Here is a 17,223-nt window from a genome sequence, read left to right as displayed (position 1 = left end):
CGTTTTCCCTTAATGTCCTTTTTTTCTATGCCAGGATCCCATCCAGGATCCGACGTAACATTTAATCATCAAGTCTCCAGAGGCTCTTCTTGGCTGTGAGGGGTCTCAGATCTTTGTTTTTGACAGTTTCGAGGAGTATTGGTCAGGCATTTCATAGAGTCTCCCACAGGTGGCATTTGTCTGATGTTTTCCTCATGATTCGAATGAGATTGTGGGTTCAGGGGAGGAAGACCACACAAGTAAAATGCCATCCTCATCCCATCTATCAAGAACACACACTATCACCAGGACCTATTCCTGCTGATAAAGGTGAAAAAGGAGAGTGAAAAAGCTGACTTAAAACTCAACATTCAAAAAACTAAGATCATGGCATTTGGTCCCATCACTGTATGGCAAATAGATTAGGAAACAACAGAAACAGTGAAGAACTTTCTTGGATTCCAGAATCGCTGCAGACAGTTACTACAGCTGTGCAATTAAGAGACACTTGCTCCTTGGACAAAAAGCTATGACAAACAGTACATTAAAAAGCAGAGACATTACTTTGCTGACAAAGGTCTGTACAGTCAAAACTATGGTTTTTCCAGTAGTCAGGCATGGATGTGAGAGTTGGACCCTAAAAAAAGCTGAGCACCAAAGAATGGATGCTTTTGAACTGTGGTGTTGGAGAAGACTCTTGAGAGTCCCTTGGACTGCAAGGAGAACAAACCAGTCAATCCTAAAGGAAATCAGTCCTGAATATTGATTGGAAGGACTGATGCTGAAGCTGAAGCTCCACTACTTTGGCCACCTGATGCAAAGAGCCGATTTATTGGAAAAGACCCTGATGATGGGAAAGATAGAAGGCAGGAGGAGAAATGGACAACAGAGGACGAGATGATTGGATGGCATCACCAACTCAATGGATGTGAGTTTGAACAAGCTCTGGGAGATGGTGAAGGACAGGAAAGCCTGGTGTGCTGTAGTCCATGGGATCGCAAAGAGTTGGACAGGACTGAGCAACTGAACAGCAACAACGTTCCTGTTGATGTTGATCTCCTAGTGAGGAGGAGGTGTCAGGTTGCCGCTCTGTAAAGCTGCTCTTTCGTCTTCCCTCTGTAAGTTCTGTCCTCTTTGGAAGGAATCGCTATGAGCACCCTACATTCAAGGGGTGGGCATTAGGCTACATCTCCTTAAGAGCAAACGTCTACATGTGTATCTTGGAATTTTTATGCATGGGAGCTTTGACTCTCCTCCCACATTATATCATTTTTCCCCTGTAAAATCTTTTCAGTTTTTTGCTTGAAACTTTTCATCATCAAATGGTGGAAACAAAATAGCTTACCAGAAGGAAAGTTACGACCAACCTAGATAGCATATTAAAAAGCAGAGACATTACTTTGTCAACAAAGGTCCATGTAGTCAAGGCTATAGTTTTTCCAGTGGTCATGTATGGATGTGAGAGTTGGACTATAAAGAAAGCTGAGCACCGAAGAATTGATGCTTTTGAACTGTGGTGTTGGAGACTCTTGAGAGTCCCTTGGACTGCAAGGAGATCCAACCACTCCATCCTAAAGAATATCAGTCCTGGGTGTTCACTGGAAGGATTGATGTTGAAGCTGAAACTCCAATACTTTGGCCACCTGATGCAAAGAGCTGACCAATTTGAAAAGACCTTGATGCTGGGAAAGATTGAGGGCAGGAGGAGGAAGGGACGACAGAGGAGGAGATGGTTGGATGGCATCACCGACTCAACAGATATGGGTTTGGGTGGACTCCGGGAGTTGGTGATGGAGAGGGAGGCCTGGTGTGCTGCAGTTCACGGGGTCACAAAGAGTCGGACATGACTGACTGAACTGAACTGAAAACGGCTGAAAGTAGGGTGGGGTGAGGTGTACACTCAGCATGTGTGGCCAAATCCAAGGGGAAAGGAGTTCGGGTTTTCAGGATGTGAGGGGACAGAGCGGCGTATCCAGTATCTTTGCTGCTGCGTGTGGGTGTCCAACAGCAAGCCCAGATGTCCCAGGTCCAAACCGGAACGCAGGCAGGCTCCCCACCCTCCAGGCTTAAGGCTCTGGCTGCTTAAGTCAACAATCAGCCTTGATTCCTTGCCTTGTCTCCCACCGCCTCCCATCCAGTCGACAGCAAATCCTGTTTGTTCTGCCTCAGAATGCTTTGCTTTCAAGGTCTCAAGTCAATTGTCCTTGGAACGATGATAACAAGCCTTCTAAAATTCTAAGAAAGCTTTTTTCCCTTCTTAGGAAATAGAAATTCAATTGTATAATGATTCAACACAGAATAAGTATAGATTTATTTTTGTGGTAACTAGGTAAACATTTGCTAACCATCTCCATCTAAGTCTTCCTAAAGCACCCATGTTAACAGATTCTTTCAAGGTTCTTTGTTAACTGCCAACAATCTTCATTAATATTGACAGTAATTACCAAGGGTTTTACAAGGGCTAACTCAATCCTCACAACACTCAGATGGATAAACCCTCTAGTATCCTGATTTTACAGAAGAGGAAACAGGCACAGAGAGGTTAAGCCACTCAGCCAAGGCCACACAGCAGTCGGTAGCAGAGCCAGACGTGGCCTCAGCAGGCAGCATCTCTTTTCTTCATCCTCCACCAAGGGCCTGCCTTCCTCCAAAGTTGTCAAGAGCAGATGACTGAGTCCCAGTGAGCGGTGGCAAAGGGGGTCTCAGGATCTCACCCACACCCACTGTTGACATTAAACACCCAGGAGGAGAGGCACTTTGTCTGGCATTCTCCTCACAAGTTCCTGGAACCAGGAGGCAAGCCTCAGAGGAACTTCTCAAACTGCTACGACCATGCCACTGGGGGATGCTGAAGTCTTGACTAAAAACAGGCTCATCCAGTCTGTCTGGGACAGCGCCCGAATTCCTGCTTTTCTAACACAAGCTCCCAGGGTGCTACAGCCCCAGGACCACACCAGAAGGAACAGGAAAGGGCCGGTGACAGCCGCAGTTGCCAAGAACCAAGGTGTAGGTGACCCAGCTTTTGGGGTTGGCCAGAGTAAGAGCAGAGAGGAGGTCTGCCCGGGCAAGCGAGTAAGGAACACTTCTGGCAAGTGCTGGGGTTTGAGATAGATGGTCCTCTCCAGGGTAAGGGCAGGCAGGGGACAGGAAGTGCCAGGGATGTGGGTCTCAGGGAGCTCCCTGAGCCGTGGTCAGCAGAGAGGTCTGTGGGGCCAAAGGACTGAGTCTGGCCTGAACCCAGCACCCGGGGAGGGTGTAGGTGGGGAGGTCTGCACGGCCACCCAGAGAGGACACAGTTCTGGGCTGGGCTGTAGACTCGTGCAGGGCGCAGCAGGGCCCTGTGCGTCCCTCCCATGGCATCGTGGTGTCGCGGTTTCTTTTTATGCATCTGCTACCCTCCTCAGACCAGGGGTTTCTCAGCATCAGCAGTGGGGGCTGTCACATCTTTTTGTCCCCAGCCCTCACTCACGGCTCAGCTGAGAGCTCCAGCCCACCAAGATGGCCGCCGGGTGGGGTGGTCTGTTTAATTCCAGCAGGCGGCAGTAAAGCGCCTTGGCCATCTCTCGCTTGAGTTTGTTCTGTCTGCACCACAGTAGGTACGCTACTCTACACCACTACGCCACTACTGTCTACACTACTCTGCCCAGGAGCCCAGCAGCTGGCTCTAAGGATGGTGGGCAGGAGGAGAAGGTCCTGGAGCTTTGGGGCCTTCCTGACTTGACCCAGGCCTGGACACCCCACTCAGATGGCTTGTGTGTGACAAGAAGACACCCTTGTTTGATCCAGCCACGCCGCAGGAGTTCTGCCATGTGTATCCAAACACCACCCTAAGGAAAGGCCCCTGTAGGAGGGGTTCAGCAAGCCACTGAACAGTGTCGGCAGTGGGCAGGGAGGGTGGGCAAGGGGAAGGGACAAGAAGGTCCCTGTCCCCAGAGACGCCCACCAAGGGGCTGCTCCCTGACATTGAGAGGAGTGCCACAGAGACCAGTGTGACTGGAAATCCGTTCTTCCTCCTGTAGGAAGTTGGAAGGCTGCTATAACAAAATACTATAGAACGAATGGCTTACAAACAACAGACATGTATTTCTTAAGTTCGGAAGGCTAGAAATCTGAAGTCAGCGTGCCAGCCAGGTCAGTTCTGGTGAGGGCCTTCATACAGGTTTCAGATGGCTGCCCTCTCCCTGTGGCCCCACGTGGCAGAAAGAGGGGGAGCGAGTTCTCTGGGGGTCTCTCTTATCAGTATTAGAACAGGAATCCCATTGGTGAACACTCCACCCTTGTGACTAATCACCTCCCAAACCTCCCACCTCCTAATACCATCACATAGGGGTTGGGACTTTGACATATGAATTCTGCAGGGACACAGACATACCATCCTGCACTTGTGAAAGTCAGAGGTTTAATAACTGTCTCAGTCAAAGGATCTGTCCATTTAAATATTCCTGTATTTTGAACACGTGAAAGAAAAAGTTCATACAGGAGTTTCAGTGAAATTGCATTTCCTATTTCTTTCATCTTCTTATCTGCGTGTGGGGGTGAGGGGGAGTAAGACCCTTCTTTCAGACTTTCTATGGTAATGAAACAAGTCCATATTTATGGACCTAGGAGCATGCCCAGTATATCGTAGGCCCTCAATAAGTGCTTGCTGGGAAAAACCATCAAGTGTCACATTTTTAGTAGTGTCCTTCATAATTATACTGCCTTACCTTGATTCATCACACTGGATGATGGATAAAAACAAGTTCACTTCAGTGTCACTTGCTGTGCCAGGAATTTCCCAGCACCTGCCCTGCCCAAGGCCACCATGATTTGTAATCAACACTATAGCCGTTGATTGTTGAGCACTGCTGGGCTGCCAGTCTTGGGGTGGAGGCTGTAGGTGCATCAGCTCATTTAATCCTCACAACAGCCCTGTGAGGTCAAGACCGAAATAACATTAAAATTGAGTGGTTGAGAGCTTTCACTCTACAGTTCAGTACACCCAGTGGAAACTGCAAACTTGACCTCGGCTTCCAGCCTAGGTTTAGAAGGACACAGAAGACTTTATTCCTGTGGTAAGAAGGAAAACAAGCAAAATGAAGTAATATGTTTCTATGAAGCTAGCAAAAAGTGGTGGACACAGGAAACCTTGACGAACTAAACTCCTGAGAGGACTGAGGCTTTTGTAGATGAATGGGAAACTGAGGCAGCTCCCATAACCTGATCCAGGTAAGAGCAATCCTGCCATTGATGGAGAGACTTTGCCAAGGTGAGGGAAAATCAACCAGACCCTGGAAAACAGAGTGAGTTTGTGGTACAGATTGGAGTCTGGGAAAGCACCAAACACAAGGACAGATCCCTTGGCCCAGAAACTTCCTCCTCTGAATTTTGCCAAGAAAACAGCAATAGGGAGGAGGCTGGTAAGTAGAAGGAAACAGCACAATCTCAAACCTTCTTATGGTGATTGGATTCTGGGGCTCTGCCAGAGCTGAACCCAATGATGCACCAAAAATATCTGAAGTTGAAGCCAAATGCTTACCAGTTCAAAAGATAAAATCAAATTTGGTGGGCCAGGAGACTGTGTGTTGGGCTAACCACAGAGAACACAGTTGAATTAAAACTGCAGCCTAGTCAAAGTTCATCCTGTTCTAGGAGAAATCTGAACACCCCCGCACCAGGTGGGAGAAAGGGCTTATAGTCAACGTGAGTGTGTATATGACAATATTATTCTACACATTCAAGAATCTCAGTGAACAGCAAGTAAGATAAACACAAAGAGATTCACATAGTAGGGCCTCAATTATGTTGAAACCACCAAGAGAAAATCTTAAAAACAACAAGAGGAAAACAACTCATCAGTAAAAGCAAGGAACAGTATAATGTGGCTGACTTCTCTCATCTGAAAAAATGGAAGTAGGGGCAGTAGAATAATACACTCAGAGTGCTGAAGAAAAGACTGTCAACCAGGAATTCTGTATCCAGTAAAATATCTCCTCAAAAATGAAGTAATATAAAGACATTTTCAGATAAAGACTGAGAGACTTTATTGCTAACAGACCTGCCTTACGAGAAATACAGAGAAAGTCCTCCAGGAGGAAAGGAAATGACTCTAGATGTTAACTTAAATCCATGGAAAAAGTAAAGAGAAACAGAAAGGGTAAATAAATATGTAGGTTTATGTAACAGATAAACGTATTTTTCTCTTAATTCTTCTCTTAACGTCCAAAAGGCATAAGTGTGCATAAAGTAATAAGTATGACACTATAACGTTCTTATAACATGATACATATGGAAAGATAGTAGATAGATAGAATGTTTTGTTATCTATGGTAATAATAGGACAGAGGAGAGGGAGATGGAATCAGATTGGATTGGAACAAATTTTCTGTGTTTTACCAGAATTGAATTAGTATCAATCTGAAGTAAATTGTGGTAAAATGCATATTGTAATGCCTAATGCAAAGACTGTGGGAGGAAAAGAACTTTAAAGGTCATTTAAAAATCAGTAAAAGAATTGAAAGGATATACTAAAAATATGTGTTTAACACAAAAGAAGGCAGTAATGACGAACAGAGTGGGGAAAGGTCTACAGAAACCAAATAGCCAAATAGCAAATATAAATCCAGACATATTAATAATTACACTAAATGTAAATGTCTGAACATCCCAATCAAAAGGCAGATATTGTCTGACTGGGTGTAAAAGCAATATCCAGCTAGATTCTACTTACAGAAGACACACCTCTGATTCAAAGACATGAATAGATTGAAAGTAAAAGGATGGAGAAAGATAGACCATGCAAACAGTTAACGCAAGTTTACCACATCACCAAGAAATTTCACCCCAAAGAATCTTCCCAAGAAAAGTAAAAACATGCTCCCATTAAAAAACCATAGACCTGAATGTTCATAGAAGTATCATTCATAATAATAAAAACCTTGAAACAACCCAAAAGTCCAAAGACTAAAGGATATACAAACAAAATGTAATAGACTCACAAGGAAATACTATTCAGCAGTTAAGAAGTGTGATATAAACTACAACATGGATCGACCTGAAAAACATGTGAATGGAAAGAACCCAGACAAAAGGCTACTTTCATATGATTCCACTTACATGCCATGCCCCAAATTGATGAGACAGAAAGTAGATCAGAAAGTGTTTAAGAGTGAGGATGGGAGCAAGAATGAATTGCAAATGGGCATGAAGACACATTTTAAAGTAATCAAAATGTTCTAACATTAGATTGTGAAGATGGTTGCTCAGGTCTACAAATCTACTAAAAACAATTGAATTGAAAAAAAGTATACATTTTACAACCAAAAAAAGCCATATGACAGGATATTTTGGTTCTATTCATCTGCTTTAATGTTTGGAAACACTTTAAAATACAAATAAAAGTTGTATTTTTTTCTGTTGCCTAAAATCCATTGAGAAATAAAGAAATAATTGATAGTGTACTTTTTCTAGTACAAAGTGATAAAATATTGCTGTAATATTGAAATGAAGAATAATTTGTATTATACAAAAAATTAATGAAGGTGAAATAAAGATATTTCCAGAAAAATTACAGCTGAGAGAATTCATAGCCTGCAAACTCGCTGTGCTAAACAGAGTTCATTAGGCTGCAGAGAAATGATACCAGATGGAAAGACAGAGCTAATCGGAAGGAATGAAGAATGCCAGAAATGCAAATACATGGGTAAACATAGAAGACTATTTGCTCCTTTCCTAATTTCTTTCAAAGGCAGTTGACTTTTTTAAAAGCAAAAATGATAATATACTGTGTGGTTTATAACATATATAGAAGCATGGTATGACCCAGGTGAAAGACAAAAGAGGACTAATTATACTGTTACGAGTTTCTTGTGTTATACATGTGTGTCTTAATTAAACACACACTGTAAGAACACACAGGCTTCCCTTGTGACTCAGCTGGTAAAGAATCCATCTGCAATGCAGGAGACCTGGGTTTGATCCCTGAGTTGGGAAGATCCCCCTGGAGAAGGGAAAGGCTACCCACTCCAGTATTCTGGCCTGGAGAATTTCATGGACTGTATAGAATACATGCTTTACTTAATCTATGAAGCAACCACTAAAAATTCAAAAATATGAAAATTAAGAAAGTACAGCAGCAAAATCAATAAAAGAGATAAAATAGAATACTACAACACATCCGATTCATTCAAAAGAAGACAGAAAAAAAGAAACCAGGAACAAAGATCAGAGAGGATAAATAGAAAACAAAAAGCAAGTTAATAGACTGAAACTCAACCATATCAATACTTACATTGTGTTAATACACTGCATAAAATTAATAATTAATTTCCAGACTGCAGGGAAAAGCAAGACTTAACGGCATTTATAAATGGTGTTTATAATAGGTGCACTCTAAATATAAAGATGCAGATAAGCTGAAAGTGAAAGGATAAAAAAAATGATGCAAGTACTAATTACAAGAAAGCTGATGTAACTATATGAACATCAATAAAGCAGACTTTGAGACAAGACGTATTACCAGAGATAAAGAAGGAAATTTCTCAATAATAAATAGGTCCATTCATCAAGATGATTAACAATCCTAAAATTTGTCTGTACCTTGGACTTCCCTGGCAGTCCAATGGTTGAGAATCCACCTGCCAATGCAGAGCACACGGATTTGAGCCCCAGTTCAGGAAGGTTCCACTTGTCGCAAAGCAACTAAGCCCGAGAGCCACCACGACCAAAGCCCGCACACCTAGAACCCGTGCTACATAAGAGAAGCCACCAAGCCAACACACCGCAGCTAGAGAGGAGCCCCCACTTGCCCCAACTAGATAAGACTCAGAGCAGCCAAAAATAAATAAATAAATACAATTTTCAGTTCAGTTCAGTTCAGTTCAGTCGCTCAGTCGTGTCTGTCTCTTTGCGAGCCCATGAACCACAGCACACCAGGCCTCTCTGTCCATCACCAACTCCCGGAGTCCTCCCAAACCCACGTCCATTGAGTCAGTGATGCCATCCAGCCATCTCATCCTCTGTCGACCCCTTCTCCTCCTGCCCTCAATCCCTCCCAGCATCAGAGTCTTTTCCAATGAGTCAACTCTTCGCATCAGGTGGCCAAAGTATTGGAGTTTCAGCTTCAACATCAGTCCTTCCAATGAACACCCAGGACTGATCTCCTTTAGGATGGACTGGTTGGATCTCCTTGCTGTCCAAGGGACTCTCAAGAGTCTTCTCCAACACCACAGTTCAAAACCAACAATTCTTCTGCGCTCAGCTTTCTTTATAGTCCAACTCTCACACCTATACATGACTACTGGAAAAACCATAGCCTTGACTAGACGGACCTTTGTTGACAAAGTAATGTCTCTGCTTTTGAATATGCTGTCTAGGTTGGTCATAACTTTCCTTCCAATTAGTAAGCGTCTTTTAATTTCATGGCTGCAGTCACCATCTGCAGTGATTTTGGAGCCCAGAAAAATAAAGTTAGCCACTGTTTCCACTGTTTCCCCATCTATATGCCATGAAGTGATGGGACCAGATGCCATGATCTTCGTTTTCTGAATGTTGAGCTTTAAGCCAACTTTTTCACTCTCCTCTTTCACTTTCACCAGGAGGCTCTTTAGTTCTTCTTCACTTTCTGCCATAAGGGTGGTGTCATCTGCATATCTGAGGTTATTGATATTTCTCCCGGCAATCTTGATTCCAGCCTGTGCTTCCTCCAGCCCAACGTTTCTCATGATGTACTCTGCATAGAAGTTAAATAAGCAGGGTGACAATATACAGCCTTGACATACTCCTTTTCCTATTTGGAACCAGTCTGTTGTTCCATGTCCAGTTCTAACTGTTGCTTCCTGACCTGCATACAGGTTTCTCAAGAGGCAGGTTAGGTGGTCTGGTAATACATAAATATGTCCAATCACAGAGTGTCAAAATACATGTGACAAAAATTGACAGAACTAAATGGGAGATAGTTAAATCCACAATTATGGGATAGGCAACTCCCCTGTGGTACGACTGCCTCCAAGGACGGCCACCACCATTTCCTCCATCTTCCAATCACATGCCGTGTATTCTTACACAGGACAGAGCTGTTTTCTGGCTCCTTCGGTCCAGACTGCCCTTGTGACTTGCTTTGGCCACCTGAATTTAGCAAAAGTCACATGGTGCCAGTTCCAGCCCGAGTCCTTAAGGGGCGTGAATTCTCTTTCCCTCCCTTGGCCTAGACTATGGACTACTGAGAGAGCACACAGAGGCAGGGAAGCCACGTGGCGGAGAGCTGTGGCATCTTAGCCAACCACCAGCACCAAGACTCCAGGCACGTGAGTGTTCCAGGCGGCGGCAAAGGCCCAAGCAACACCGGCTGGCCCCTCGGAAGAGCCGCACCGTGGGCCCCCAGAACAGTGGGGAGCGGTGAGCTGTTTTAAGCCATGATGTTCTGGGGTAGCTTGTTATGCAGCAATCCATCATTGAAACACACGTTTCTCGGGATTTGGTGGAACCAGCAGACAAAAGCCAGTGAAGACGGCAGTTCTGCCACTCAAGGACAGTGCCCTGTGTGCCCACTTCCCTGCCCCCAGCCTTCACTGCAGCTGCCCAGCCCAAGGGAGGCGTCATGGGAAGCCCTCAGGGAGGACCAGTGACATCTGAGAGATGGAAACAAGAGATGACAAAGAGCAAGATGTCCCATTGGCTGAGATCCTGGAGTTCTTACTGCAGCCATTCTTCCTGGGCGAGAATGAAAGACGTGTGAGCTTTGGACAAGGTGTGGGAGGGGTGATGACGCACCAACACATGCAGCTTTGATGGGGCTGCTGATTTACTTCTCTGCGAAAACTCCATGGTGGTCAAAAACTAGCATGATCAGAAAAAAATGGTCCCAGTCCTGCTGAGGAGGAAGTGTCCACACTTGCTAGAGTTCCCTGGACTGGGGATTCTTTTTTTTCATGTGTTTTCTGTTGTTCAGTGGGTGGTGAAGTGCCATGAGCCACAGAAAACAAGAAATGGATCCAAACTCATCAAATCATATATATTAAATGTCCATGTCCTTGTGTTGGTATGTGCTGAGTCGTATCCGACTCTTTGCAACCCCGTGGAGACTCCTCTGTCCTTGGGATTCTCCAGGCGAGAATACAGGAGTGGGTTGCCATTTCCTCCTCCAGGGGATCTTCCTGACCCAGGGATTGAACCCAGGTCTTCTGTGCATCCTCTGCATTGACAGGTGGGTTCTTGACCACTGAGCCACCAGGGAAGCCCCATTAAATGCCCATAACTTTTTGTATGTATTTGACGTACAAATATATGTTTGTATATATTTGATATACAAGTATATATTTGATAATATTCTTCAATAAAGCTGTGAAGAAGGGGGAGGAAGAAGGGAAGGAGTAGAGGCAATGGGTAGCTACACCTGCTCCCACCCCATATCCTGGTTTCAGAAATCTGCCATCTTCCTGGGGATGATGACTTCCAGAAGAGACATAAACGGCTGTTAAAAGAGTAGTTGACATCTCGGAGGCAGATGAAAGACACATGGCTCTTCAAGAAGGTACAGGCCAACCTGAGCAAGGAAGACATGATTTTTGACTTTACCTGCTTTGAGATGTTTGATGAGGAAGAAGCCCTGAGAGGCAATGGCTAGGGACTGGGGGGAGATCAGTAGCAGGAGGTTTGGCTGCTTCTTGGGCCATGGCAGCCTTGAAGGACCAAGCACCTGGCTAAGCCCCCCACACCTCAGCAGACACGCAGCCAGTCCTGAGACACGTGAGCAAACGCAGCCAAGATCAGCAGGGCCACTCAGCCCATCTCAGCATCAGCCAGCCTCCAGCAGACACTGAGACCCATGAGAGAACAAGGCAGAGGCCTGCAGATCAGTCAACCTCCAGCTGACCCTAAGATGCAGGAGGGAACCCAACTGAGGTCAGCAATACTGTCAGCCAAGTTCAGCCCAAATTAGTCAACCCCAACCAATCTGCAAACTCTTTATCAACATCAAGCTGCTCATCAAGCTGGACAAGGCCTGGATGACCCGGGCAATGCATTTGGAGCAAAGATGGTTTTTTTGACCAATGGTGCTGAAACTACTAGACAATCACAGGCAAAAGGAAAGGAGAGAGGGATGAAGTGGGGAGGGAAGGACAGAGGGAGAAAGAAAGAAAGATCAAACACAGATATTTCACTCTTCGCAAAAATTAACTCAAAATAGATCACAGACTTAAATGTAAAATAAAAAATTTTCAAGTTCCGAGAAGATATAGAGAGAAAAACCTAGATGATGACCTTTCAGATATAGTATAGTGATGGTATAGTGATGACCTTTTAGATACTCCATCGAAGGCATAACCCATGAAAGAAATTATTGATAAGCTGGACTTTATTAAAAGCTTCTGCTCTGTAAAAGACAGTATCAAGAGAATGAAAAGACAAGCCACAGACTGCAAGAAAATAATTCCAAAATATATATCTGTCAAAGTACTATTATCTAAAATATTTTTTAAAAATACAAAGAACTCTTAAATTCAAAAGTAAGAAAGCAAACACCATGATTTAAAAATGGGTGAAAGGCCTTAAAAGACACATCATCAAAGAAGACATCCAAATGCAAAATAAGCATACGTGAAGATGCCCCACATCATATATCATCAGAGAAGCCCAAATTAAAACAACGTGATACCACCACACACCTATTCTCATGGCTACGATTTTTAGGGCAGGAACAGTACTCTGTATGATACTATAATGATGGATGCAGGTTATGATACATTCTCTAGACCCAAAGAACTTACAACACCAAGAGGAATCCCAACATAAACTCTGGACTTGGGGTGATAATGCTGTGTCAGTGTAGGTTTATCAGATGGAACAAATGTACCACTCTGATGGGAAAAGAGGATCATGGGGAAGGCTATGCACTCCAGGAGATGGTGAATGGTGAAGGACAGAGGAGCATGGCGTGCTGCAGTCCATGGAGGGTCACAAGAAGTCAGACACAACTTAGTGACTATACAGCAACAAGATGCATGTGTGGAGTCAAAGGGCCATCCTGGAAATCTCCATACCTTTCACTCAATTTTGCTATGAATCTAGTCTGCTCTAGAAAATTAACTCAAAAAAGAAACTGGAGGACATGAATAAAAAGCTGGAAACTGCCAGCTCTTTACTTGGGCTTGAAACAGAGGCTTTTAGAAAAGGAAATACCAAAGAGAAACTAAATATCCAGACAAGTTGAGCTGATGGCTAGCATTACAAGAAACATTCACTCTTTAGAAGATTCATCAAAACATCCAAAATCAAGTACCTGCAACTGAAACAGCCTTCAAAATACATCAGGAGGGGAAAAAAAGGACAGCTTCAAATATGCTAAAGGATGATTTAGATGAAAATGATCTTTAGGGACGCCTGAAGCTGCTTTCACAAGAAACCAAGGAAGGGAAAAGGAGAGTTGGAAATGTTAGAAAATTCTGAAGAAAATCAGATCAAGCCTCAAAAGTGGCCACCTATTACAAAGGAGTAATTGTGTGTCATTCTTAGAAAAAGACAACATGGACAGTGGGAGTTTGGAATTGGTTATAAGGAATGTACTAGAAACGGAGACCTTCTTAGAAGGTCTTAGAAGGTAGATCAAAAGGACTTTTGAAGAAACTGCTTGATGTCACTCAACTAAAGGGTTATTTTTAAAACACTATATAAGAAATAGAATGTATGTTCAATTCTCTGAGGAAGATGAAACAGTCAGTGTCCTCATATTTAAAGTCTTCAAACTGAGAAAGTTTCACTGAAGTTAGAAAATCACAAAAAGGGAGAGGCAATAGCATCAGGAGAGATTTCAAATCCCTCCTGAATTACAGCAAGAAAAATAAACGAATGTTTGCCAAATATCCGATCTAGAGAGAATTTGCCCTTTAATGTTATAGGAGAATCTTTCCAAAGCAGATGGTAAGATCAGCGGAGCTGGATACCTACAGAGCACAAGCCAAAATTCCATCAGAAAAATTCAAAAGACTCATGGGCGGTTACGGAAGCCAGCTTACTTCCCACGAGAGAAAAAAAGCTCATGATGACGGAGCTGAGAGCTGTCTTGGCTGAAAGAAACCTTGAGAACATAAGAAGAGCACTTCATTTTTTCAGAGGAAAATATTGAGGAAGAATTTTAATCTTTCAGAGTATCCTGTGTCCCTGATGCTCCAAATCAGGGACACTTGGCGGAGTCCCAGAAGACCACGAGAGGGGGTTGCCAGATGCAGTACAGGATGCCTGTTGTTGTTCAGTCGCTCAGTCGTGTCTGATTCTTTGGGACCCCATCAACTGCAGCACACCAGGCTTCCCTGTGCTTCACCGTCTCCTGGAGCCTGCATGCGTGCTAAGCTGCTTCAGTCATGTCTGACTCTTTGCAACCCCCTGAACGGTAGCCCTCCAGGCTCCTCTGTCCATGGGATTCCCCAGGCAAGAATACTGGGGTGGGTTGTCATGCCCTCCTTCGGGGCGTCTTCCCGACCCAGGGATCGAACCTGCATTTCCTGCAGCTCCTGCCCTGCAGGTGGATTCTTTACCAGTGGATGCTAGTAACTGACAGATATTACCCCAGCCAGGCAATCAAGGTCAACATCAACAGTGATAAGTGATACTGATAATACATATCTTTGCTATAATGTGATGAAAATGGCACTTTACCTCTGTGATCTTCCTCCCCAAAACCCATAACCTCTGTCTAATCATAAGGAAAACCATCAGACAAATCCTCCTTTAGAGGGACATTCTACAAAATATCTCAAGACTGTCAAATATCATCAAAAACATGGAAAATCTGAGAAACTGTCACTGCCAGGAGGAGCCTAAGGAAATGTGATGACTAAATGTCCTGTTGGATCCTAAGATGCTGGAAGAAAAAAAGCGCATTAAGTAAAAACTAAGGCAATCTGAATAAAGTATGTTTTATTTTTTTTTTTTGTTTTATTTTTTTAATCATTAATAATAATGTATCAATACTGATTCATTAATTGTAATAAAAGTATCATACGAATGTAAAAGTACCATCCAGGAGGGAAATCCAGTATGAGGCACATGTGAACTCTCTCTACTATATTTGCAATTTTTCTGTAAGACCGTTCTAAAACACAAAGTTAATTTTTAAAACAAACAAAGAGGATATAGGAGATTTGAACAACATTATAAACCAACAGGAGACTCGGGTTCAACCCCTAGGTCAGGAAGATCCCCTGGGGTAGGAAATGGCAAACCACTCCGGTATTCTTACCTGGAAAATTCCACGGACAGAGGACCCTGGTGGCTTATAGTCCACGGGGTGGCAAAAAGTCGACACAACTGAGTGACTGAGTACATAGAACTTTAAATTCCAAACTGCAAAACACACATTTTTTTCAAGTGCCCATGGAATGTTTGTCAGTGTCTGCTATGTCCTGGACCATGAAGAGATTCTCAGCAAATTTGAAAGAAAAGGATTGAAATTATAAAGAGTATGTTAGGTGATGTTCTTGGAACACAATAGAGAGAAATTAGAAATCATTTACATAAAGAGCTCTCTCAAATCTCCAAATATTGGGAAACTAAAAGATAACCTTCACAATATTCCCCATGTCAAAGAAGAAATAACAAGTGAAATAAATATTTTGATACAAGTGAAAATCAAAGCCTAACACATCAAAATTTATTTACCATTATACTTTGATTCTTTTAAATTTCATTCTAAAGATAGCATTCATCTGAGTATATCAGTTTGCAACAGCTGCCATAACAACTATCAGCTTAAGTATCTTGCTTAAACAACAGACATTTATTTTCTCATAATTCTAGAAGTAGAAGTCCAAGCTCAAGTCAGCAGGGTTGATTTCTCCTTGGCTCTCTCCTTGTGTCTTCTTTCTGTACATGCTTGTGTCCTAACTGCTTCCTCTTTAAAGATAACAGCTATTTGGGATTAGGACCTACTCTAATGGCCTCAGATGAAAAAAGGGGGCTTCCAATGTGGCACCAGTGGTAAAGAATCCATGCCCGCCAAAGCAAGAGGCATAAGAGACACGGGTTTAATCACCGGGTCAGGAAGATCCCCTGGAGAAAGGCATGGCAACCCACTCCAGTGTGTTTGCCTGGACAATCCCATGGACAGAGAAGCCTGGGGGGCTACCGTCCAGGGGGTCTAAGAGTAGGACAGGACAGAGAGCGTGCACGCGTGCGCACACACACACAATGGTCTCATTTTAACTTAATCACCTCTTTAAAAGCCTTGTCTCCACCCACTGACATATTCTGAGATAATAGGGGTTAGAACTTAAACATAGGAACTGGGGAAGTGACAGTTTAGCTCACAACACTATGTGTTGTTAATTCCTAGACTTTCTTCTTTGTATTGTCAACAATAATTTCAGGGGAAAAAATCCTTAAGCACAGTCTGAAAGGCAGCTCAAGGTCTAAAGCAAGGTACCTCCCACTCCAAAGCTGCCAACATCCACATTCCCTGAACAAGTACAAACGGCGGGGTCTGCAGACAAATAGGAAATTCACTCTTACCTTGTGGGTGAAGCACATCATAAAATGTGAATATGAAAAAACGGACAAAGCAACAAAAACACATATATTCCGCTGTCTTCCTGATTGAATTTCCATTTCTATTTAAAAAAAAAAAAACAGTCTCTGGATTTGACCAGAGGGGATAATCTCAAGTCCATCCTCTGCAGCTGATTCCTTCCCATCCAGCTTCCACTTCCATGACACCTCCTCAGAGAAGCCTGCCCTGACTTCCTCTCCATTCTTATACATCACTTTTATTTTCTTTAAAGTATGTGACACTCTTGGGAATAATCACACTTATTTCCTTGTTTATTTTTGGTCTTTTTTCATTAAAACATAAGATGCAAGTGAATGGTAGGGCCCCTGCCTGTCTTAGTTCATGCCTAAATCTCTACAGCCCAGCCCATAAGACACCTTTCATCAGCAGGTGGTGAATGAATGAAAAAAATAGTTGCTACATTTATGAGTCAATCTGGCTTTACAGTGACTTTTTCATGCTCATCTTTCACTGTGCTTCTCTGAGTCAAAAGTGTTGAAAATGTTTGCCTTCTTTGATGAGAGGTGTCTCAAAATTCAAACAGGGAAGGAAAATCCAGGGGGGTGATTTGAAAGTGATATTAAAAATTAGCAGAAGCATCGCCCTGCAGGTGGCCACCAGGGGGCGTCACCGAATCTGCCCAAGCAGGCTGGGTAGGTGCCAAGCTCTACGTGGGCTGGCAGACCCTGGGCATGGCCACTGCCTTTTAAGTTTTCCATCTCCAA

The sequence above is a fragment of the Oryx dammah genome, unplaced genomic scaffold (genome assembly GCF_014754425.2).
Source record: "Oryx dammah isolate SB20612 unplaced genomic scaffold, SCBI_Odam_1.1 HiC_scaffold_27, whole genome shotgun sequence".
NCBI classification, from domain to species: domain Eukaryota; kingdom Metazoa; phylum Chordata; class Mammalia; order Artiodactyla; family Bovidae; genus Oryx; species Oryx dammah.
The sequence above is the reverse complement of the archived record's forward strand: the minus strand, read 5'-3'. Positions refer to the sequence as shown.